This window comes from Mytilus galloprovincialis, chromosome 8, assembly GCF_965363235.1.
Source record: "Mytilus galloprovincialis chromosome 8, xbMytGall1.hap1.1, whole genome shotgun sequence".
In the NCBI taxonomy this organism is placed as follows: Eukaryota; Metazoa; Mollusca; class Bivalvia; order Mytilida; family Mytilidae; genus Mytilus; species Mytilus galloprovincialis.
In genome coordinates this window covers 29,395,959-29,421,146 of record NC_134845.1, presented here as the reverse complement: position 1 = coordinate 29,421,146, position 25,188 = coordinate 29,395,959, and the positions used below count along the sequence as shown (strand labels likewise).

Sequence of the window (25,188 nt, the reverse complement as noted above, 5' to 3'; positions counted from 1 at the left end):
TTTGTTATATTTCTCCTCTTTATAACAACAGATAACAGGCAATATCAAATCGATTTCGATTTCTCTATCGATATTTGATCGTTATATAATAACATTGACTTGGATTTCTACTTAAGAAAATGCGAGTCAGGAATATGTCTATTCGTTTGATATGTTTGTTCTTTATGTTGTGCCATATGATTAGGGATTTTAGGTTTGAATTTTGCACGGAGTTCTTTTTGTCATAATAAGGAATTGACTTATTTTGAATATCTCTGTAAATTAACTGTTTACAAAACTTTTGAACTTTTGAAATACTACGGCTTTTCTACCTCAGGAATATAGTACCTAAGCTGTATTTGGCAAAACCTTTAGAAATTTTGGTCCTCAATGCTCTTCCAATTCGTACTTTATTTGGCTTTTTAACCTATCCAGATTTGAGCGTCACTGATGAGTCTTTTGTAGACTGGCGTAAATTCTAAAGTTAATTCTGGTATCTATGTTAACCAAACATAAGTCCGTTGTTAGGCAAGTATGTTTGTTTTTAAATTTTAGTTTATTGATATGTTTTGGAGTTTGGTTTGTCGTCCATAATCACTGAACTAGTACACAGTTTTGATAAGGGGCCAGCTGAAATCCTTCTCTTGGTACGGGAATTTCTAAGTTTGTTGAAGACCTTTTGGTGACCTTCGGCTGTGTTTGCCCTTTTGTCAAGCTGTTGTCTCTTTGACAAATTCCCCATTTCCATTATCAATTGTATACGTCTAGTGCATTAAAAGTATATACTTATATGCACAAACAAAGTCTCATCATTTTCTTTATTTATTCTATTAACCGGATTGGAAGACATAAAAAAGGCAACCATATTCATAGAAAAATGAAAATATAAAGAAGTCCACAAATTTGTAAACAGAAAACAACGGATTAAGGACAAACTCGTCGTGAAAAATTGAAAAAAATAGACAGGGCTCAGATATATTGGTATGCCTGCAGTTTTCGGCCAAAAGAAAGAAATCATGCTTTTGCTTTTCGATGAAAAAATATTATGTTAACGTCGTCAAAAATTCCCTTGACAATAAACTGTACTTTTATCTTACAGATTGGATTTAATGCGTAGCCTGCATTATATTTCGAACGAGATATTTTGAAGGTCCCAATTGTCTGTAGTGCAGAAGATGTTTTATGGTTGCAAATGAGACACCTATCCATCAGATACCAAATGACGAAGAAGGTAGCAACTATAGCTAGATCGCTTTACGACATTCAACAGTGCAAAACCAATACTGTGCTTACTATTTTTAAAATCGTTGAATATTTAATTTCGATGCTTCGAAAAACAAATTGTGTACATATCTTAATTAAAAAAAAACGTCTTGCGTAATAGCATGATTCATTTGCGCATGCTTCCCATCTCTTATATACTAGTATTTTATTGTGGTTAAAAATGCTTGTGTTTTATATAATTGTCAAAATATATTCTGATAAATAGTTATGAAAGAAAAGTTTTTTTATATTTAGATTTGTTGATTAAAGAGAATAACTGTTAAGTTATTTCAGCAAATTTCCACTACCTCGAAACTTTGTACTAAATGTCCGCCTGTAAGTGCCAAGTACAGAGTTGTTTGTTGAGATAACTTGTGTTCATACATCATACCATTCACCATTCCGTATGTTTGTGGTAAGATCTGGATCAAGTGTTGGTTTACTCCCCACATACAATTTTCATTAGAAATATTTGGTTTGATTGTCATAACTAATATCTCATTTTCTGGAATAACTTTGTCAATTAGAAATTTACAAGCTCTGTCCTCAAATGTTATATGCATTGTGCCTTCCCCAGTTCCAATACTACCGTCATAGTCAAAGCAGCAGTCATACATATCGGTCATTCTTGGAAATACGTTTTGCATACTGGTAACAGTTTTAAAATCAACTTTAAAATGGCATTTATTCGGGCCTGGTTGTTCGAATTGTGGTTTGAGGGTAACTGATTGAATCTTAATTCTTTTGTTTGCTTTCACATATAAATTTTCAGGTTCCATATTAGTCAAACATAGAGAAGCCCTGCCGGTATTGATATCACTTGACCGGTTATTACCTGGATACACTATATCGTTAACGAACACTTCCACAACCCTCCCTCCTTTTCTTGGACTGACTCTAAATTTTCCGCATGCTAATGCCTTATTAGGAATTGTTATAGCTTTAAAAATCTGTAACTGTTCTTCGTCTGTCAGAACACCACTCGGGATTACAACTGACGTGAACTCGTCAATGGAAAGTAGAGGAATTGGCATAGTAAATAGAATACCATCTTTGAGAAGAACTTCTCGTCTGGATTTTCCGTCAATTTTGTTCTTGGACTTCGTCAGTTTACGGTCCACCCACTTCAGCACAGCACGGATAACGTCTACTTCTTGTACACAAAGTGAATCAAGCTCAAGAATTTCAACTAAGTCTTTTGGTAAGAGCAAGAGAACATCGTCATCTTTTAAAACATCGATTGCATTATCTGCTATGCATTTGAGTGCATTAGCTCTCAGTTTAGTCATTGTGAAAAGGTTTGCATGACTGAAAAGTGTACATGCATTTTTAACAGCTAAACTATCTTGTAGATAATTCTCACATTTTGAGATTAACCCTGCTATCATATACTTCTGAGCGGCATACAATAAAGGAATGACGGATTCTTTGGTAAGCTGAAGATAATCGGTATATAGATACCTAAAATATTATGAGTAAAACAAATTGTAATCGAGTGTTTATTCCCCCCCCCCCTTTTCCCCGTTTTCTCTGTAAAATATATTTTAAGTTTTCAGCAATAATAGGCAAACCCATTAACAAAAACTCTTGTGAGGATAACTACACCTATTAGGAGCTCTTCAATATGCAAATCGGTTGAAGTTTTTAAGATAATATGCAACTTTTGCATTACGGGGTCATCCAATGGTTAAAGACGTTGTGCATTTTAGTTGGCATTGTATTGCCCATCTCTTTTGATGCTTTACAAATTATAGTTTGCAAAATTTCAAAAATTCAAAAGTTATAACTCCGATTTAGTGCAATTTATTGTATTCTGCCTTTACTGACATTATGTAGATCTTATTTTTTCCGATCAGTTTTCTGTTTATAGTTACTTTACGTTTCGATTATAGTTTTCAATTTTACGGACACAGAAATTGAAAAATAAATTAGTAAAAAATATTCATTTCAGAGCAAGAAGTAGGCCCCAAAATGATTAAATCACGTTCAATAACCTGCATAGCGTGTTTTTTAAAAGTGTATACCAAATTTGTTATGTTAATTCGAATAGACAGACAAAATAGTACAGTCTTTCCTAATAATTCAATTATAAATTCCATTTGTAAAGAGTAAATTTTGAAAACAAATAATGGTGACGTCACGATCACATGACATAATTATGTGTATGAGCTGATTGACAAAACGCTTTCCGTCAATCAGAAGACGTGTAACATCCAAAATCAAATAATTTGTAGACATTGTTTTACTTTTTATTCCACCAGTTTGATTCTACTTATGTTAGGTAGATAATATGTTTACATACAAAATTAGTCAAAAAGTTTCATTTTAGGCCCATAAATGCTCTAAAGTTATCGTTCAATATATATGTATATGCAATTTAATGATTTTTTTTGTATCTTCAATTTAAGACATAGAGGCAAAAATTATACCAACAAAACTCCCTTGAAATAATAGATTCAAAAGATCATCACGCCCATGTCTAGTATCGAAGCTGGTAAAATATCCTGTCCATACCGAATATTGGCAAACGAAACAAGACGTAAAGCAAAATATATAAATCATACATCAAATATTCTGTACCCGTAGGCCATAAATTTCAAATGCTAACTGAATTTCTGTGTATTTTTGTTTCTTGTGGAGAGTTGTCTCATAGGTCATCATACCACATTCTTTACCAGAGTGACAATTGATTACTTCTTACTTCATCAACTCTTTGAATGTATTCAAGCTGATATCATCGATCCTTATATCGCCTTCACTTTGTGGAAAACTACCATAAAACATGGCCTTGAATACAGGACTTCTCAAACCTAAGATCATTCTATGAGCTGGAAAGTGTGATACATTTTCACCTTCAAATGAGAAGAACACATCTGCCAAGTCATATGTCAAACATATTTGGTTCAATCTGCAAGTTAAAGATTCCAAGTTTCCTTCTTCCTAAAACATAAAAGGTTCTTTAAAATCTTTCTGTAAAGAAAATTAATGAAATACTTGAGATATTTGAATACATGATTGTGTTTAGTTGCAGTCTCGTTGATTCATACAACGCATTCTTAACTTTTATATTTATATAGCGTTGCATTATTGTTTTTAGTACAGTTCTAAATTTGAAAATTGAACTGTCTCGAGTGGTTAAGATAAATAGTGTGTAACACTCGATGCAGTGGTAGAATCTATATTCATGTTAAAGATCATATTGATGTTTTCAGTTGATAAGCAATGTATTTATTGTTTTTACGAAGATGAAAACTGCAGACTTGATTACTGAATTTAATTTGATTTTAGTTCAACACTGCCCTTTTAACCCTTTAACCTCATTGTGAGAGGCGAAGGTTGTACGTTGACCTACAGTTTTAAAAGTCTTTGGTTGAAGTTTGCTCATTGTCAACTATACATGTAAGTATCATATACTGTGACCTTTCGCGCGCCTGTATCAATACTGATAGCGTTAGCAAATGCAATCGGATGTTTTGTTATTAAAAATAATATTTGTCATGCAATAGGAGATAACGGGTGCACAATGTCTAACACATGCAAATGGCCTGAATTCAAAATTATTTTAATAAGAAGCGCCTTTTACCAAGAAATGCGAGTGAAAATAATGAAAAGAAGAGAAGACCAAACTATTAATGTGATTCAACAGTTCATCACATCAAACCAAGCTAATGATAAGGAAGTGTTTGACATCATCAAGTGACCTTAATCAAGCTTCATTTTAATTAAAAACCTAACCAGAACAACTCACACAGTCGCAAAAAATTCTACCATCAACAAAAATACAGCTTTTTAATCCGTTCAAAGTAAGTGAAGTTAATATGAGTTGAATAAACACTATCAAAAAATTACAAAAAGGTTAAAGTAAATAATATAATACATGATCGATTCATACTTTAGGTACATGGAAATACAATGTTAAAAACTTTGATATGTCAATATATTGTAGCGGGTCAATGGCGAAAAGGGCAGAAACACATACACCGAAAACTTTGGATATAAAATCCCGACGTATTAAACCAAAAACCTCTGACAAAACCCTGAAAACGAACTGAAAGAAGGGGTTCTTGATACTGACAGCAAACAATTCATATTTATAGTTGCAAATACTTTATTTCTGACAAAAGTATATATATATAGCATAACAATAACATAACAGTGGCATATATTTGAGATCACAATTTTAGTCAAGCTCAAGACCAATCAGAAAAACAACTTGCAAATTTATCAATAATAAGTACACCTTTAAGTGAATTTCCAGACAACTATTGCCTAGGGTATCTTTTAAAAGGTTGATCAAAAATACTAAAACTACGCATAAAGAGTATAATTACTGTAACACTAACTGCTATAGTGTTCTCTTGTTTGTTGAGAATAAGAGCAGATATGGACAAAAATATTATATGAACTCATGTATCAAAGTACATCTGACCTCAAGCTAATTATAGTGGGACGTAATTCAAGACAATAAGGATTATAATTATAAGAACTACAATTTTTTACTTAAACAGTGTTATTGCTTCCACAGGCTAACACTATAGTCTAGATTTCCAAACTTGGTTATTACAAAGTTTACTTATAGGCAATTATGTGACTTATTGAAGCTTTTAATGATAGAGTTTAGTAGAGACTTTGTATTAGCTTCCTTTCACTAAAAACGTAAGTCTCATGTTTCCCTGACCTTTATTCTTAACAGTGAATGTTTGTGAAGTTAAAATCAAGAACTATAATTTTATTACCATAATGTTTGTTGAGACATTGTTTTAGTATCCTTTGGTTAAAAACGATTGTCTCAAAAGTGACCAGAAGAAAATGACAAAATTTGGCAAGAAGTACAATTATCTATTTTACTAACAATGTTCCTTTAAAGTTTTGACTGACTATACATGTATATATATTTGATTACAAGAATGATGTCTTGTATTATTATACAAAATGATTGACTAACTGTTTTGGTCTTTTAACCAAAAATATGGAAGATTTGTACTAGTTTCCTTCACTAGTAATGTGCATTTTTATGTTTATCTCATTGTCTGAAAACCCTATTAGAACCCTTAACTAGTGCAAAAGACTTTGCTTTAAATTTACTGAATCCCTGTTACCAGTGACATGAATATTCTATATAAGTTTTGTCAAAAATTGTTCGATTATGTTTATCAAATCTGGTTGTAAAAAGAAACAAAATATTGTTCTATTACATGAAAACTTCAGACAGTGATTCGGCAAAAAGTATTATTAATGTACAAAATTTCCCATCAGAAAAATATGTATACGTAAATTCTATGGTTTATGTATTGTAATTCAATTTAAACCATTATTATTAAACAATGACAAATTCTCATAATTTTCCTAGATTCCTCAAGTTTTCCGTGAAATTTTGGTAAAATATTTGCGTAAATCGTTTTTAAACAATTATGTGCACTTTAAAAATGTTAAAAACTTTACAAAAAGTAAAGTAAATCTATTATTCTTACTTTCAAAAAGAATATCTCCTTATTGTTTTATTAACGTCTTAGCCAGAATGACGTCAGACTCGCGTTTTTGGGTTTTATACTTGTACTTAAAAATAGTGCAAGTTTTGTGCAGTTTTCGTGCAGTTTTTGTGCGATTTTCTACCGCGCAACTGCAAGATTGAACAGTAAACCAATGGAAATCATTTGCGGCATTTCCTACTTCGGTCGTTGTGAAATATTTATATTTATTAAATAGATATACAAAAATCATTCTCAAGCGACTTTATATTTGCAAAAATGTTTGTTCCGTAAATAGAATATAATAATAAAAATTCTTTCGATAGCTAAAAATACTCGTGACCTTCCGTAATCGTTCGACCAATGAAAACGCTTCAGTACCGTTAACTGAAGATGGCGCTGAAAGGAAACCAGGTGCTTGTCTGTCAACGAATTTCGACAAGTTATGTAGTTTAACAATATGTTCTGACATAAAACTTGTAATTCCCTATACCGAAATGACTTGAGGAAACTGTACAGATAAGTAAGTTCACATGACACAATCAAAAAATGTACATACGAGTAAAAACAACACTCGGTTCAATGAAAGTAAATAAATACGGGGATCGTCTCATAACAGTAAATAACAGATTTAATTCCAACACTCCCCATAGTAAACAGTAGATACAAGTAGATACAATTCTATAATAAAATGACTGCATTACAACCTATTCTGCCAGTTATTAGTTATTTGAATCTGAATAAAAATTATAAAAATAATCCTGAAAAGGAATGCACTGATTCTATCTTTGTCTCTGAATAAGTAGAGTGAAATTTAGAAATGAACAGCATACAAAATATACACATTTGAAGTTTTAAGAAAAGTAGTTTTATATGTACAATTGATAAATGGTACCCGTCACAATATATTGAACCGCCACAGCGATCTTTTAGTTGCGTGACCGCCTGACTGCTGGAGGTCGTGGGTTACTTTACAAATAACAATTCCTGCTTAGCCTTTACACTACTATAAAAAAATTGCGTTTGACTCAAAACAATTTTGGATTAGGTCGAATAACCTCACCATAGATACATAAAACTTGATCCTATATTTTTTTATATATAGAAAGTTCAAAATTAAATCTACCATTAAAATGTTTGAATTCAGACCTTAGGTTATATCAATTTGTAAAAACTGGTTCTGTGTATTTGTCGTAAATTTTACATGCGTATCACACCGAGATCATATAAACGTTAAAATATGATCCTTGTCATGTTTAAGATTGAAATAATAATCCGTTGTAACGTGCTAGTTCACAACGTAACTGTCCATAGGAGGAGGCAAATTTACCCGGACACATTATTTTTACTTTATGTATAGTAATAAGTATTTGCTCTTACTTCGTAATGCCAAGTGTCTAGCGTGGAGAAACAATAACTAATTCATAAGCCTTTGGTTTTACAGCCCCCTTTATTGGAGGTTAAAGCAGCAACAGGAGTACACATGCTAAATGTCTCGCCTGCTTTACTAATCCTTGATTTAATGTTTAAATTCGTCAGTATAAAGCTTTACTTCAAGTATCACGTTAACAAACCGAACATACATGTACACCTTACAAATTGAATCATTCCATACTCAAAATATAGTTAAAATATTGCTTATTGTTTCTAAGAAACAAACTTGATCAAGAAAACATATCACTGACCAATTAACCATGAAAATAAGGTCAAAGTCAGACAGACTTGTACACATTTCATACAATAAATGCATGACATATAATTGGCCTATTGCTTAGGGTAATAGAATCTAAAAACCATTGACCAATGAACCATGATAATGAGGTCAAGGTCAGATGATACTAACCAGACAAACATATACACCTTACAATTATTTTATATACCAAACATAGTTGACCTATTGGTTTAAGAAAAACCAAGACTAACAAATGAAAACTAAATATTGAACAATGAACCGTGAAAATGAGGTCAAGGTCAAATAGTACATTTTGTCTGAATTGTTCATCGTAAAATATTTCTTCACATCAAGTTTATAAGTATTACAAAAAAGGCAAAAAATCAAATGAATTAACTTTATCCAAGAGACAATCAAATTGAGGTCAATGGCAGATGATATTCCCAGTTGGACATTACACCGTACAATCATTCGATACACCAAATATAGTAGACCCATTGCTTATACATGTAGTATCTATTATATGGATGTCACCACACAACGAAGAAAACAAACTAAGATGAAAACTTTTGTCTAATCCATTTGTTTTGTACAATAAAATATGTTTAAACTAAAACCACAAACACTAAATCTTGTTTTCTGATCCATGGCAACAGGTCGAGGTCAGATGAAAACTGTCTGACAGGCATAAAGACAAAGCAATGTACGCACATACTAAATATAGTTATCGTATTGCTCAATAAACGAGAAATACACATTACAAAAAAGCTTTACTTAAACATGAAATAGAAGTCAAGGACAATGGTCATATGACAGACGAAAACTTCCTAACATAAGGCATTCATTTACAAAGTATGAATCATACAGGTTTTCCACCTAAAATAAAAAGCTTTTGATTAATGAGTTAACTCCACCGACATATCATTGCCCCTATGTCGGGTTTTCTGCGTGAGATGTAACAAAGAAATAAAATAACTTATACAGTATCTTTATTCTACAAAAAACGACTGTCTTAACTATTTGTATACTTAAGTCATCAAATTACCAATGATTCGGAAACCGTGCCAGGTCTTGGCCTTGCGTACTGACTCTGGCTGTATTCCATAAGGATGAATTCTACAATACAAAAAACACATAATTGAACGCAAAAATAAAAACATCTGTTCATAAATTTATATGATTTATCTTTCACGACTAGAATATTCGTTAGATGAAAAGCTGAAGCAAATCTAGTGAATGTAGTACCACTGTGTTTAAAAACTAAATTTAAAAAAAAAAAATTGCCGTTGTTTGGTGTTTTTTCTTCACTAATAAGAATTGGAGGTCTGCTACTATTTTAAATTATTGATAAATGAAAATTTGTAACAAGGTAGAAGACACAATCGTCTACTACAAACAGCAACTTCGAATACAATGATCAGAATCTAATTGATCTAAATTTGAAAAATACTCCTATAAAAGAGTATTTATTTTTTTCGTATATTCATACTTTAAACGAAAGTCGTCAATGGAAATGACCAATCCGTAGAGGAGTTTAGAGACAAAGTCTGGGCAAAACGTACAAGTGTTATTTTTGTTCTGTATAACCATTGCTGGTTTGCTCCAACTACATTGTGAACATGGAAAGACTTTAGCATCAAACATTCCATGGATTGCCATAGCGACCATTTGTCTCTTATAAAAAGGTGTTCTATACGGTCTTAATTTGACAAGAGGATGATCCCCTACTTCTGAATAAAGTTTTCAATTATTCTACAGCCAAAAAATTCCTCGATGACGACTGTATTCATCATGCATACTGCGGTATCTTTGTTCAATTTAAACGTTCTTCTTGTGATATTGTCATTTCAACTTTCTATTCTCAAAATAATCCCGACTACTCATTGAATTTTCCACGCGTAACAGTTGAAATTTATAAATATTTGAAATTGAATTTGAAAATTGAAAAGTTTTCCTGAACTGGACAAATTATTTTCAAATGTCGCTCTTTGAAAACCGGACATACTAAATATATTAAAATCTTCTTCTAAATGGCATACTCGTATCATTTCTCAATTAAAGTAAAGCCTTTCTCTATTTCAGACTAACATTTAAAGACCTAAGATGAATATCTTTTGATGTCTGAAAAAACGTGTGACATTTAAAAAAAATATGTGATGTCTGTAAAATACTTGTGACATTAAAAAAAGATATTAGGACAACTGTTTCTGTTTCAAAACCACCCTAAGAATCAGAAGAGTATCGGTTTGCTGAATGAAGGCGAACTTTCTGTTTAATAATTTTAGTAAATACTTATTAAAGCTTTCATCAATTTTGTAGTGTAATAAAGTACATGGTGCTCCAGAATCTGTAAGCGCGCTACTTTTTCAAATTAATAGTGATCATTTCTCTTTATCTGATAATTAACTTGGCTTTTTATTCATTCAAGCCCATGCTTATATCTCAATCGTGATGGTCAAGTCAACTGTATTCAATCACTTACTATAAATCGTTAGCTTGTTAACCTTATAATTTTTAACCATATGTCTCAGCCCCAATGAATAGGAAGATATCAAAGATAGGAGAACTTACCTGGTAATGAATAAAATAGTTTCCAGGTCACGGTCAAGGCATGAAATACATAGATCATTAATGTTTGATTATGTTTCTCTCATATACTAGTAGATACAAAAGAATGTGGCATGAGTGCCAATGAGACAACTTTCCATCCAAGTCACAATTTGTAAAAGTTAATCATTATAGATCAAAGTACGGTCTTGAACACACAGCCTTGGCTCATACCGAACAGCAAGCTATAAAGGGTCCCAAAAATAACTATTGTAAAACCATTCAAACGGAGAACCTAACGGTCTAATGTCATATAAACATCAGATTCCTGACTTAGGACAGGTGCAAACAAATGCAGTGGGTTTACACGTTTTAATAGGTCATAACCTATTACCCTTATCTGAAACAATAGTGTAAGATCACAGCATAAAAATACACACTATAAATATCAATTGAAATGGCTTTACCCAATCAAGAGGTATTACAAGTGTACATACACTGAACGAATAAATTTGATCTATGATACAATGTAAATATAAAATCGATAAAATGAGGGATAACAAAATAAACATAACAATAGTATATGGCTTCGATATATTAAACAATTTCAAAAATAACAATAATCTTGAATAAAAAGTCGCCAAATACAAAAATATACACAGGTAAATGAAATAATTTTGTTGTAAGGTACTCCGTTTAAATGGATAAAGGAAATAATTTTTTAAAACGTAAATAATTTTGTTGTTCATAGTACAAAGAAGTGATAATTTATAGTCATACCAAACACGTATCAAAGTACTACAGGTTAATAAGATACAAAATTATAAACTAAATGGAATGTCCATTACACGATGACCACCTGTCAAAAATATGAACATTATTAAATTCCCTAAAGCCAAACTAAAACATGTACTTACTAAGGCTGAGTTTAAAAAAACGTGGCGTACTGTAAACCTGTACGCAATCAGTTTCATGTGATGAACACTGGCTTATCGTTCAAATTGATCTTATCTGTACATTGGTTTTAACCAGATGTAGGTGTACATGAGGTTTGTTCTCAGAGATAAACAATGCAAGACGTAATTTATAAATGTTCGTAACATATAGTGCAGTGACTTATCAAGGTAACTTATTTCAAAAGATCAATGGACAGACTCGCTTCATTGTTGAAACTTAACGTATAAATGGAGAAAACGTTATTCTATCCTTCTATCATTGTCATAAAGGCTGACTTCAGTTTTTCTATGGTGCATATGTTTGACAATAAAAAATAATTGTGAGATGTTCCTGCTAGTAATCTACGCAGATGATGTTCTGAACATGTTTAATGGGTTAAACATTGAAGTCATAAAATAGTTCCTGCAATTCATATTAAAAGAACTTGAAGAGATGTCAGTGTGTTCACGAAGTAGTTTCGATGAAAGAGTTGAAATATTATTTATTTGAATGTTAAAATTGAGAATGGAAATGGGAAATGTGCCAAAGAGACAACAACCCGACCATAGAAAAAAACAACAGCAGAAGGTCACCAACAGGTCTTCAATGTAGCGAAAATTCCCGCACCCGGAGGCGTCCTTCAGCTGGCCCCTAAACAAATATATACTAGTTCAGTGATAATGAACGCCATACTAATTTCCAAATTGTACACAAGAAACTAAAATTAAAATAATACAAGACTAACAAAGGCCAGAGGCTCCTGACTTGGGACAGGCGCAAAAATGCGGCGGGATTAAACATGTTTGTGAGATCACAACCCTCCCCCTATACCTCTAGCCAATGTAGTAAATACGCATAACAATACGCACATTAAAATTCAGTTCAAGAGAAGTCCGAGTCTGATGTCAGAAGATGTAACCAAAGAAAATAAACAAAATGACAATAATACATAAATAACAACAGACTACTAGCAGTTAACTGACATGCCAGCTCCAGACTTCAATTAAACTGACTGAAAGATTATGATTTCATCATATGAACATCAGGCACAATCCTTCCCGTTAGGGGTTTAGTATCATACCATCATAACATATATGAGAAGAACATAACCCGTGTCATGCCAACAACTGGTTTTTGAATAAATGTGTTTAGTTCCGATGCAAAGACCCTATAAGTGAATCAATATTAACGCCAAAATATGCAATCTTTAATGACCTGACAACAGTATCGTAACTGTTGTTGTTTTGAATGTCCAAATGAAATTCCCAAAAATAGAAGTTGTTGTTAAAGTCAGTTTCTATGTTGATCACATAATGTGAGAAATGTAAAAGTTATTTGTTTCGCTAATGACTCACTAAGGATTCCTGAATGGTAAGTACACTCTATAGTGGTGAGGACGAAGACCGAATCCCTATAGATTGTACTCACCCTCTGTGTTGCTGAGTGGTCAATAGCATACAACAGCTTCAAAAAATGGAGTCATAATTGCCAGTAGACATGATCTCATGAACCCTTTAATGCCATTTACTAACCTAATCTATAAGGGTCACCACATGACGGCGTTTCACCAATCACCTCTGCAATGCGATAATTACGTTTAATGAGGTGTTTTAGATAACAATATCAAACTTGTAAATTACTAAAGCAATCACTTTCTTGACATTAAATAAGATTCGAGATTGATTTTTGTAAACTTTTAAACAGGGGTATGTTATGTATGTGTATAGATATTAGAAGATGTGGTATGAGTGCCAATGAGACAACTCTTCATCAGAGTCACAATTTGTAAAAGAAAATTCATTATAGGTCGTAGTAGGGTCTTCAACATTTTCTCACACCAAACAGCAAGCTGTAAATGGCCACAAAAATGACTAGTGGAAAACCATTCAAATGGGAAAACCAATGGTCTTATCTATATAATATGATATTTTTATCCTTGATAGTAGTTTGTGCATACACACATATATAGATCATTGTGTATTTTAAGGAAAATTAAGAATAATCGTGATATGCATTGTATCAATATGAGTTTAAAATGAAATGGTATTCGTATAATATACTTAGAAGGTTATGGTACCCATAGAGTTTACTTATGAATTGTTGTTACACAGGCATCTATATTTCATTTATATGTTGTTTTAATATTATCATTGTCTGTATTTGGATCACGCCTCTATTGTGCTCTTTCTAATAAATATTAAATTGAATTGAACTGAATATAAAGTAAATGTAGTGTTTAATTTGCGATGAATTCATCCTACGTTGTTCTTTGTCAAAATACCTTTACAATCAAAATCTCCTTTTAGTCTATCTGATTAAGTGGAAGCATAGCGTGGATTTTAATTGTACTGATATAGCTTGAATGTCAATAGTGTCCATGCATAATTTTGTAAACGTATAATTTATTATTCTAATGATTAGAAAGAAAGAACTATCAAAATCGATAAAATAATAGAAAGATAACCTTTTAAAAAAGACTTTTTTTACTACTGATAACCTTGTGCCATTGAGTGACTACTTTGTTTCTGCTTAAGATGGATCAATGGTATATATATCCTCAGATGAAATTGTCTTTTACTTTGCAAGAATGCAGATCTTTGAATGCCTTTTTCAAAAATATAATAAGAAGTATGGATCACCGTGTTATTAAGCTTTAAAATGGCCAAAATTTGCATAGTCTGTTTATGAAAATACAAAAACTTTGTCTGTGAATGAAAAGATATAAATGAGACAGAATTAAAAAAAAAAATATGAAAATATAAGTTTAAAAATACTTAAAAACGTGGACCCGACTTTGCTTTATTTGTATCAAGTAAAAATTACTTTCACTATTTTCCCCCTTAAATTACTAAGTTGATTATTTTAATCAAACAAACACAAAAATTTGTAATTTGATAAATCAGTCTCGTAATGCATTAATCACTTATTTTCTTTATTCCAATAAAAAAAAATTAACCCCTTTATGTATATCTGTCTCAAAATTAGAAGATTTAAGCAAGGAACTCTCGCTTATGCGAACTGTTTTTGTACAATCCAAGATGGGGTAAACAGAAAATCTACACATTTGTCAGTAACAAGTATTTCATGTTGGTTAAGGAATGCATTTGGATTCTGTAATTATCAAAATTCATTCTGGTTAAGGACCGAATAGAGCATGGCTCTGTTCTTTCAGCACATTTCTATCACTTCAAAACTTTCCAATATATATCCACCTGTCAATGACAAAAACATAGTTGTTTGTTTAGATAACTCGTGTTGATACATCATATCACTAAACCTTGCGTTTACAAATGGTAACCTCGCGATTGTGTGTTGCTGTGATCCCCACGCTCCTGGATTATAATTTCTATTATTCGATGTGATTGTCAAATGCAGAATTTCATTTTGTGAAATAAGTTTGTCGATTGAAATTTTGCAAACGCTTCCGTCAAATGCTACATTCACTGTGTCACTGCTTTTTCCAGATTCGTTTTGAATATTAGTAATAGTGTAAATTTCAATATCAAAATTCAATCTGCAATTATTCTTAATATTTTGTTGAAATCTTGGATTGATGGAGATTGATTTAATCTTAATTCTTTTGTTTGCTCTCACAGATAAAGTTTCTGATTGTAAATAAACCCACTTATTATTCATATTAGGAAAGTTATTGCCTGGATACAGTATATCATCAACTGAAATCTCTATTACCCTACTTCCTATTCTCGGACGATTCCTGAATTTTTTGCATGTTAATGCATTATCGGGAATTGTTATAGCTTTAAAACTTTGAAGCTGTTCCTCGTCTGTTAAAACACCACTCGGTATAACAACTGATGTGTATTCTTCCAGAGAAAGTAGAGGGATTCCGATAGTGAATAGAATACCATCTTTAAGGAAATAAGCTCTTCTTGATTTCCCGGCGATTGTGGTTTTGTTTTTGGTCAATTCATTATCCACCCACTTAAGAACAGCTCTGAATACATCAATTTCTGGTACACACAGGGAATCAAGCTTAAGAATATCAACTAAGTCCTCTGAAGGGAGCAAGAGAAAATCGTCATTTTTCAACACTTCGATCGCATTTTCGGATATAAATTTAAGTGCATTGATTTTGAGTTTTTCCATTGTGAAAAATTTTGCATTACTGAAAAGAGAACATGCATTGCTGACATCGAGGTTATCTTGTAGGTAGGTTTCACATTTTGAGATTAACCCTGCGATCTGATATTTTTTGGCAGCATACAATAAAGCAATTACAGAATCTTTGGTAAGCTGAAGATGATCGGTATATAGATATCTGAAACATATGAAATTAGATACTGGAATTAGATTTCGAAAATCTTGCCTGCACTTCCAAATCATTACCATGTAAGCTATGTATTAAATTGCATCAAGACATTCCGAAACAAAAAGTGTTGTTGATGACTTTTAATAACTGTTTATCAATAATTTCTATTGATATCAAGCAATCCGATTTCAATTTTGTCAGAAATGTCTCCTCATTGTTTGAACCGGTTTCATGATGGCACTGAAACCTTTATTTTTTTTAGTTAACATTGCACCACTACTGCACCTTTTGAATAGTATTTTATAATTCTTCAAACTTACCGCCATTTAAAATAATTTGTGCCAATATACTCTTAATCATAGTCCGATAGGTTGCCAGGTTCATTGAAAACAAATGCAAAGTAACAATATTTGTGGAAAGGCAGACATGAAATTTCAACAGTTGAAAGCTAATTGTCACAGGTTAAAAAAAAATTTCAAGATCCAAAGTGAAGTTTATTTGTGTTTTAAATGCGCCTCAGCGATTTTATAACTAATCAGAAATGCACTTGACCGCTTTATTATTGTCTAGTAGTGTGCATTATGAATGTTATTAAGTCAAGATTTAAAAAAAAAGTTACGAATCTGATTTAGACGGCATACAGTTTTGTTTTTTTGCTTTATGTATATTTAAGGAATAGCAATAGACTCGAAAACTGTACTCGCTTGGGTATAATATTTTTATCATCCTCTTTAGCAAAGGGTAATAATGCAACCCCTTGATCCTTACAAGAGTAAGGAGTCGGACTTTAACCCTAGGCGAAAGAAGATTAATTTTGATGCATTTTTCAATGTTTGCACTGAACATTCTATTAGTTTTTACAGCACTACCCCTTGTGAGCTTATCTTACATAAATTTTTGTGTGAATTCATAAACTCTACTACAACATTGTATTATTTTATACAAAAAATTAGCATGCAAAGTAAAAAAAAAATTGCATAACGGTTGATATTTTTTTGTATCACTAGGCAGGACATGACGCATACGTGATGAGTATTTGTTATACAAATACAAAAACACATATGTTCAATGCAACCAATGACAAAAACACTATAATAGTTTTCAGTTTGACGTATAATTTTCTATATACTGTAGAGTATTACTTACCCCATTAGTCTCTTAAATGTATTCAAACTGATATCTTCGATACTTATATCGCCTTCACTTTGTGGAAAACTACCATAAAACATGGCCTTGAACACAGGACTTCTCAAAGCTAAGATCATTTTATGAGCTGGTATGCGGGATGTTTTTTCATTTTGAAATGAGAAGAACACATCCGCCATGTCCTCCGTCAGGCATATTTTGGCCAATCTATCTGCTGTAGTTTCTACACTCTCTTGTATCGTTATGTCAACACGTTTATATGTAGCTCCCTATAAGAAAATCAAACATAGTATTTATACATGTTATATACTGCAAGGGTTTTTTTCCCAGGCTAGTATCCAATTGTTTGTAGACAAAAGAAATGGAATACTTATCATTACATTATTGTCACGGTGAGTACTATTTTACTTTTCTCAGTGTTATGCACCAGTTTCTTTACTGACGACTGATGTGTCAGACTTGCAATTGAAAATGAATCTGCTACATGTTTAATTGTATATAAAAACTAATGATAACAATGAAATTATATGTCATAAAAAAATAAAATGAATTATCAGTATTTATGCGTTGAATATGGTTTTACTTGTTTGTAAAATTTAAGGTGTAGTATTATAAAAAATTATGAATATTTACAGACATTGACTATCAAAAGGCAACATATACTTAAATTTTCTACAGAAGCATAATTGACATATTAGTGATCCTTGAATATTGAACCCATGCAGCAACAGCAAAAGGTTGTTTATACCGACAAACATGTTGTTTATTTATATAGTCTCAAGTCTGTATACTGATATCTGCTCTATATCTTCGGGTTTTAAAACTAATCGAATATCACCAAAATCATATGTTGTTTGAAGAAAAACAAGTGAGTGACTTTTTCATTTAATACAACTGCATTTATTGGGAAATTATGAATGACAAACAACCTGATTGTTTCTCACCTTCGCATAAATATGAACCCGGGTATACATAGGCGTGATGTTAAACGTGGTTGCTGCGATATCAATGTGTGAAAGATTTTTAGTAGGTCGCTTTCATTGGAAGTATTCATTGATATTTGGTATGCAGTTGTATAAGGTTCAAACATTCCATTTTGATGAAATGTTCACATGTTGATATGGTCAAATCTACGATAAGATCGGGTAATGGATAACCACTAAAACTCATTGATATTGATATCAAGTGGTATTGATAATATCAACCCATTTTATCTTAATAGACATTATTTAAAACCTATCCACTCATGATATTTTTACTTTGACATATTTGCATAGTGTTCATTATAAAAGTTTGTGGCTTGTTTAGTTTAAGGAGAAACACTTACGATTGGTCAATGAGACCTGTATCAAGTTGCATTACCTCAATCAATTCCTTTGTAATTATATCTTTTTACCAAAAGATTCGGTTCATTGACTTAAAAATGTTTTCATAAATTCATGTTAGTTTTAGTTCTGATATTTTAAAAAGAATCGGTTTATGATAAATTCATTATATTTAAGAATTTTTGAAAACACTTGTATATAATGATGAGATAGATAAAGGAACCAAAAAAGCGCAAAAATATAGGCCCATTTGTTTGATTTCGAGATAATAGCCATTGCAATTTTGGCGGGAAAATGATCCCTCTGAATTTTCATAGTTTTATTATTGGCAAGTTTTGGTTCTTCAAAGCTATTAAAAAAATAACAAAGACATTTACAGATGTCTTATTATTATACATGTTAAAGATTTAAAAAAGAAACATGTAGGCAATTTTTTAGGGCAAACAAATGGGTAAACCAAAGGATTCCAAAAACCTGAAAAACATTTCAAAACATGACTAGCGAACAATCTTAAGACGAAGATGTATTAGATTTCACTTATGTTATTTCCATGTTTTTTTCAATCCAGTCATTGTTTATTGACTTTGAGTTTTTTGCATGGTTAGTATGTTTGATGTTTGATTTAAAGATTTGAAAATTTAAAACATATTCAGGCCAGATATGCTACCAACAGCATCAGGTTTATAATTTGATACACCAGACACGCGTTTCGTGTATATAAGACTCTTTAGTGACGCTCAGGTCAAAGTAATTAGAAAATCAAAATTTGCTTGCTATATAACCTCACCACTAAGTTATTAAAGCAGCAAATACTGTCATTTGAAAAAAACAAAGTTTTTTCAAACATTTGGAAATATTAAAATACTATTTCGCCACTAGAAGTAAATTCTGTTCAATTAAGTAAAGATAAAATCGATAAAAAGCAACTGTATTATTGACTTGCAAATCTAAAAAACTACTTCAGTTGAACCCGTATTCGTATAATCGTAGCGTGACCTTAACTAACGATTGGCTGAGCATGCGTTAGGCGTGTTCAATTATTAAAAAAAAAATAAAAGTTTAATATGAACAAGTGACCGACCATTAGAATAAACTCATCATAGATACCAGGATTAAAAATGTCATTCACAATCCGGCCTGAATAACGATACTGCCTCAGAGATAAAAAGGAATGTTCTTTATTCTTTAAAAAAAATAAAACATACATTGTCTACGTCATATCTTTTATTTCGGATTTGAGCCGCTATAGATCTTCTCATCTTTTTTGTTTCAGCAAATTCTGAAAAATAAGATAAGAGACTTTCAAACACTTTAAATACAAACATTTGTTAATCTCCATTATGATGATGGTTCAAAACAAGAACACCTTAAATCCTTTTTTGTGGACAAAAATGATGGTTTTTTTTTATTCAAGAGTATTTACTAAAACAAATTAAGTGAATGAATACAATCTTTGCATAATCATCAAGACTATGCAGATTTAAACGACAAAATCAAAGGTCAAGGGAATATATCTCAAACTTCTGTTATTGATTTCACGTGATGATATTTTGTTACACAATTTGAAAACAATGGTAGTTATCAATTATTATGCAAACTGGGTCATTTACAAATTGGTAAATTATTTAATATTTATTCAAATGGATTTTTTTTAAACCAGATACCCTAATGATGATAATGGCCAATTTTGGTTACATTTAAATCAGGAGTATCATAGAAGAAGATTTTTGTAAAAGTAACGACGACGGACGACAGTGACAACAACAACGATGGAAACCAAGTGATGAGAAAAACTGATCCGGCCTTTTTTAGTCTTGTATGATTTTTAATTTTAGTTTCTTGACTGTAATTCGGAGTTTAGTATGACGTCCATTACCACTGAACTATTATAGATATTTGTTTAGGGGCTAGCTGAAGGAAGCGTATGGGTTTCTCGCTGTATTGAAGACCTATGGGGCAGGTAAGTTGAATTGAACTGTTAAACATAGTTTTACGTCATTTTAGTATAACTATAGTTGTTTTACAGACAGCAAGCTTTTCACTTCTTTTTACTAAAATACTTAAACATCGTTTTTCTGAAGCAAGATTTTGAAAGCTTCAGTTAAATGTTTAAATTTTAGACACATGGTTCACACATATTGTTTATTATATTAATTATGTACAGTATGGTAGTACTACCAGTTACTCATCATATATGATAGGCTGAAGGATGTGTGCTTGCTTCACCTCAGTTGCGAAAAATAAATTCTAAATACAATAGGTAGAGGCCGTCCAGAATAAAGATCAGGAAAGTTGGATTCCATGTGAACAATTAGATTAAACTGGATAGAGCAAGACATTTTGCATTGCAACAGGGTACGTAATCACCCTTAAATGATTTGTTTCGATGGTTTATAACGTGTAGATCTTATATTATCTTTAGATGCATGATCAGATTGAATGTGCCATTTCCACCAGACGTGTACATACTGCATAGAAAAAAATCGGACGCCCCTGAATGAAAGAAGTAGACCAGATTTACTATGCATCTATTTTCAAGTCACTGATTGAGTTCATTTGACATGTTTAACCCAAATAAGACTTTGAAGAAGAATACATGTAGCGATTGAAATTTGCGGAAACTCTCATTCTTGAAGATGTTTTTAAAAATGTAGATACAAGAACTTATTTGTAAAAATATATTATTATGATAGAGCTATGCAATTGGGTAAAATATTTTTTTAACGAAATTAAGCCATGACATGTAATGATGTCTTTCACGATACCTTGCGCTAAATATTTATGTTCAATATGACTTTGGTAAATAAGGATTGGAGAATGTCTTCTTTTAATTTCAGGGAACAATAACATAAAGTGAGTACTACACTACCGACTTGTTTTATAGATATATGCTGATCTCCTACATTGAAGTAACGATTTAAAAGAAATAATTTACACTGCTTTTCAAAATAAATATAGTAGCAAACGACATACTTTGTTGAACATGTTGAACAAAAAGGTAAATCATGCTACGCAGAGGAACAAGTGATCAGTATGCTCGAGTTTCTTATTGGCAACATATTTCTTCACTTTTTCACCAAATGTTCGGTATTTCTTGCGGACCTCGTCTTATTTTTATATGAGTCGAAACCTTCACGCACTTTTCTTAAACAAGAAAATCAAAGAAAGAAACCGGATCATTTAACTTCACATTCAGATATATTGATGATGTTCTTACCATTACCATTCTTTGACATACGCTGTCATATTAGTACCAGAATAATGACAAATGAGATGGTTTGAAATTTGAAATGATCAATTTATCCATCTTAATAGCTATATACTAACTTCACCTGTATATTGGATATGTAGTTTCAACTTGTTCGGTATTCAAGAGCTTTCAGTTATTACTCAGACTTTGTACAACGTTACCAGTGTCCGAGTGGAAAGTTGATGAAAAAGGAAGGAGTTTGTCAAAGAACATCTCTTCCTTACTAAAAAAAGTTCATCGATACCTTGTTGATGAATCTTCCAAATCAACTTCACAAATAAGAAATGATGTTCTTGAAATATAGAATCTGGGTACTGATGTTGTTTATCATATCGAAAACGTGTTATAGAGTTCTTTTTATTTGTCTTAATATTTCTTTTAATTTCAGTTTTTTGTGATATTCATTTGACGTGGCTTACCGTCATAATGTTGTTATGCTATGGTATTTGTATTCTTGTCTTTCGTTTGTTTTAATGTGCTTTTCCTATATGCTTGTTTTGTGTTTCTTTGTAACATATGAAGTGGCTCTTTGCTTATATATCCCGTCATTGTGCTATATTGCTTTGAATTATTTTCTTCAATTTCAAGATTATAACACAATGTTGAATGGTGTACCTGTATTTTTGACATTTTTATATGTTTGTTTGTACACACATTGTTGTCAATATAACGGAATAGTATGCGACTGTCATACAAGTCAGAGGTTCAGCTAGCGACAAATCAGGTTTAATCCGTTTTTACATAAGAAAATGCATGTACCAAGTCAGGAATGTCCATTCGTTTGACTTGTTTGTGCTTTTGATTTGCCATTTCATTACGGACTTGCCGTTTGAATTGTCCTCGGCGTTCGGTATTTTTTTTTGTTATTTTAATTTTGAATGCCTTTTTTTTTTCTTCAGGCTTTCACAACCAAATCTACATTCCGTATTCATAAAATGGACATATTATGCTGGATTACCCAAATTTGATTAAACATGTGAAGTTCTAAGGCATTATTTTCAAAACCATTTTTAAATATTCCCTTGGAATATGAATTTTATTTCACACGCTACGACAATTGTTTTGGAAAAAAATATGAAATCACCTGAAAATGTTGTTTTTCATTGTACTTCAAATGACTATCGAAGTTCGACTTCCTCATTTGATTACGCATTCGATTATATATAAAAATAAAATAACAGGTTTTGCTATTTAAAAACCATAGCAAAATATAGAACACAAAGAATTTGATCGACTATTGATTGCAAATATAAAGAGGTTTACATTGACTTTCAATGTTAATTGAAATAATGTAATGTAAAACAGTTTCTGTTTATGAAAATCGATGTCGTTGTCACAAGTTCTGCGTAAATGACTTTTTGAAAATGTTAAATGGGTCAACCATTGAATTAATTTAAAAAGTAATATTGTTTACATTAACAAATACCTGATGAGATGTCAGAAAATTAACGAAGTAGTTCAGGTGAAAGAGTTCAAATATTTATTGAGACTATTAAATCTATAAACATTATACTCACAATAGTGTTGTTTTTGATTTCCAAATGAAAGTATAAAAATAGATGTTGTTGTCGTAGTCGAAATCTGTGTAGATCATGATCACGTGATATATGCAATGATAAATGGGTCAATACTGACGTTAAATGATAGTGCATGATGATTTTCTATAAATAAAATTACATAAACTGATTTTCTTAAAAAATTAGCCGTTTAGTATAACCGATTTCTAAAAACATTGAATAGGACAAACAATGAAATAAATGCATATGCGTAAGTAAAACAAATGTCCTATGAAATATTTTCCCACAGACAATATTTCATGAATGTTGAAATATTGTCCAAATCTATTAAAAAATGTCCAGAGAAGGACACATTTCCATGGTGAAATTGTGTCTGTATATAGAAAATATTTTACAGATGAATACTATGAAATTTAGTTCTGTCAAAGGAAGGTTATATTTTGTGTGTATTTAGACAATATTTATAGACGGATTGGAATGCCGAAGAGGAGGATATATATATATATATATTCTGTGACTGTATCTTGCATTAATTTGTAACGCTGGCCGTGTGTTACCTTTCCTCGTCAGTTTTAATCTAGCGGCGTACTACAGTACATGATATATAAGGCATGAAGATGTTATTGTTACAGATCAGCTAAATTATCTATAGTAAAGGATCCTACAAATTAATGTAATATACAGTCACAGAAAATAATTATATTTATAAGTACGTCTGAGTCAGTGACAACTCTACAACAGATGTATCCATTGGATCGCCATCAATGATGGTGATACATGGCTGTGTACATAATGTATATACAACTCGTATAAACATCAACCCAACAATGTTAGATCTGTAAATTTGCTTTCGCAAATTTTTGGTTTTCCCTCACCGGGATTCGAACCCGTGATACTGTGATATCGTGACACCAAATCGCCTGCACTACAGCCGTCCCGCTAGACCACACGACCACCTGGGCTCTCAAAAAAGAGCTTTCGCTGGCCGTGTGTTACCTTTCCTCGTCAGCTTTAATCTAGCGGCGTACTACAGTACATGATATATAAGGTCTAGCGGGACGGCTGCAGTGCAAATTTACAGATCTAACATTGTTGGGTTGATGTTTAGACGAGTTGTATATACATTATGTACACAGCCATGTATCACTATCATTGATGGCGATCCGATGGATACATCTGTTGTAGAGTTGTCACTGACTCAGACGTACTTATATATATATATATATATATATAATGATATTAACAAATAGAAATAGCATTAATTCAGTTACATTGTAATTCTGTACCCTCAAAACGCCATGGATAAAAGATCTGTTAAACTAGTATTTACAACTTATTCATTTTGGTTATAAACAAGTGATTGTCGGTTCATCACTGATGCACAGTATATTTTAGTACAATGGAGTATACGTTAGATAATACTTTAATCTTTCTATAGTTTTAAACATTTAATCAAGAATATTTGCTAAATTAACACTGCTAATTATGTTAAAGTAAATATTGGTTTTAAATATAAAATACTTACTTTAATTCAGTTAATATTTTCAGTTAGAAGTCTACAAATGTGAATACTGCATGCTAGTGTACTATTCTTGTTTTGTAATCACTTCATTAAGAAATATTTTCATGGATAGTTTTTCATAGCGGAATATTGTCAAAGATAGAATTTACAGTAAAATATTGTCATTGACAGAGTTTTATAGTGTTTTTTACAGAAGGAGGAGACACAAATTCATATTTAAGGACACTTTTTCATAATCAAATATTGTCCTGAACAGACTAACATATTTCCTTAGCCTTAGGGACAATATTTTA

The 25,188-nt window shown here is 31.6% G+C and overlaps 1 long non-coding RNA gene across 1 annotated transcript; it reads right to left on the bottom strand.

Moving 5' to 3' along the window:
* Positions 1–1,393: 1,393 nt before the first annotated feature.
* On the bottom strand, positions 1,394–23,457 carry LOC143085503 (uncharacterized). Its single transcript, XR_012981349.1, has 7 exons — positions 23,374–23,457; positions 19,812–19,885; positions 17,282–17,550; positions 11,847–16,144; positions 9,428–9,498; positions 3,944–4,182; positions 1,394–2,703 (listed from the first exon to the last, which is right to left on the bottom strand). It is a non-coding gene; the product is annotated as an uncharacterized LOC143085503 (long non-coding RNA).
* Between the last annotated feature and the right edge of the window lie 1,731 nt (positions 23,458–25,188).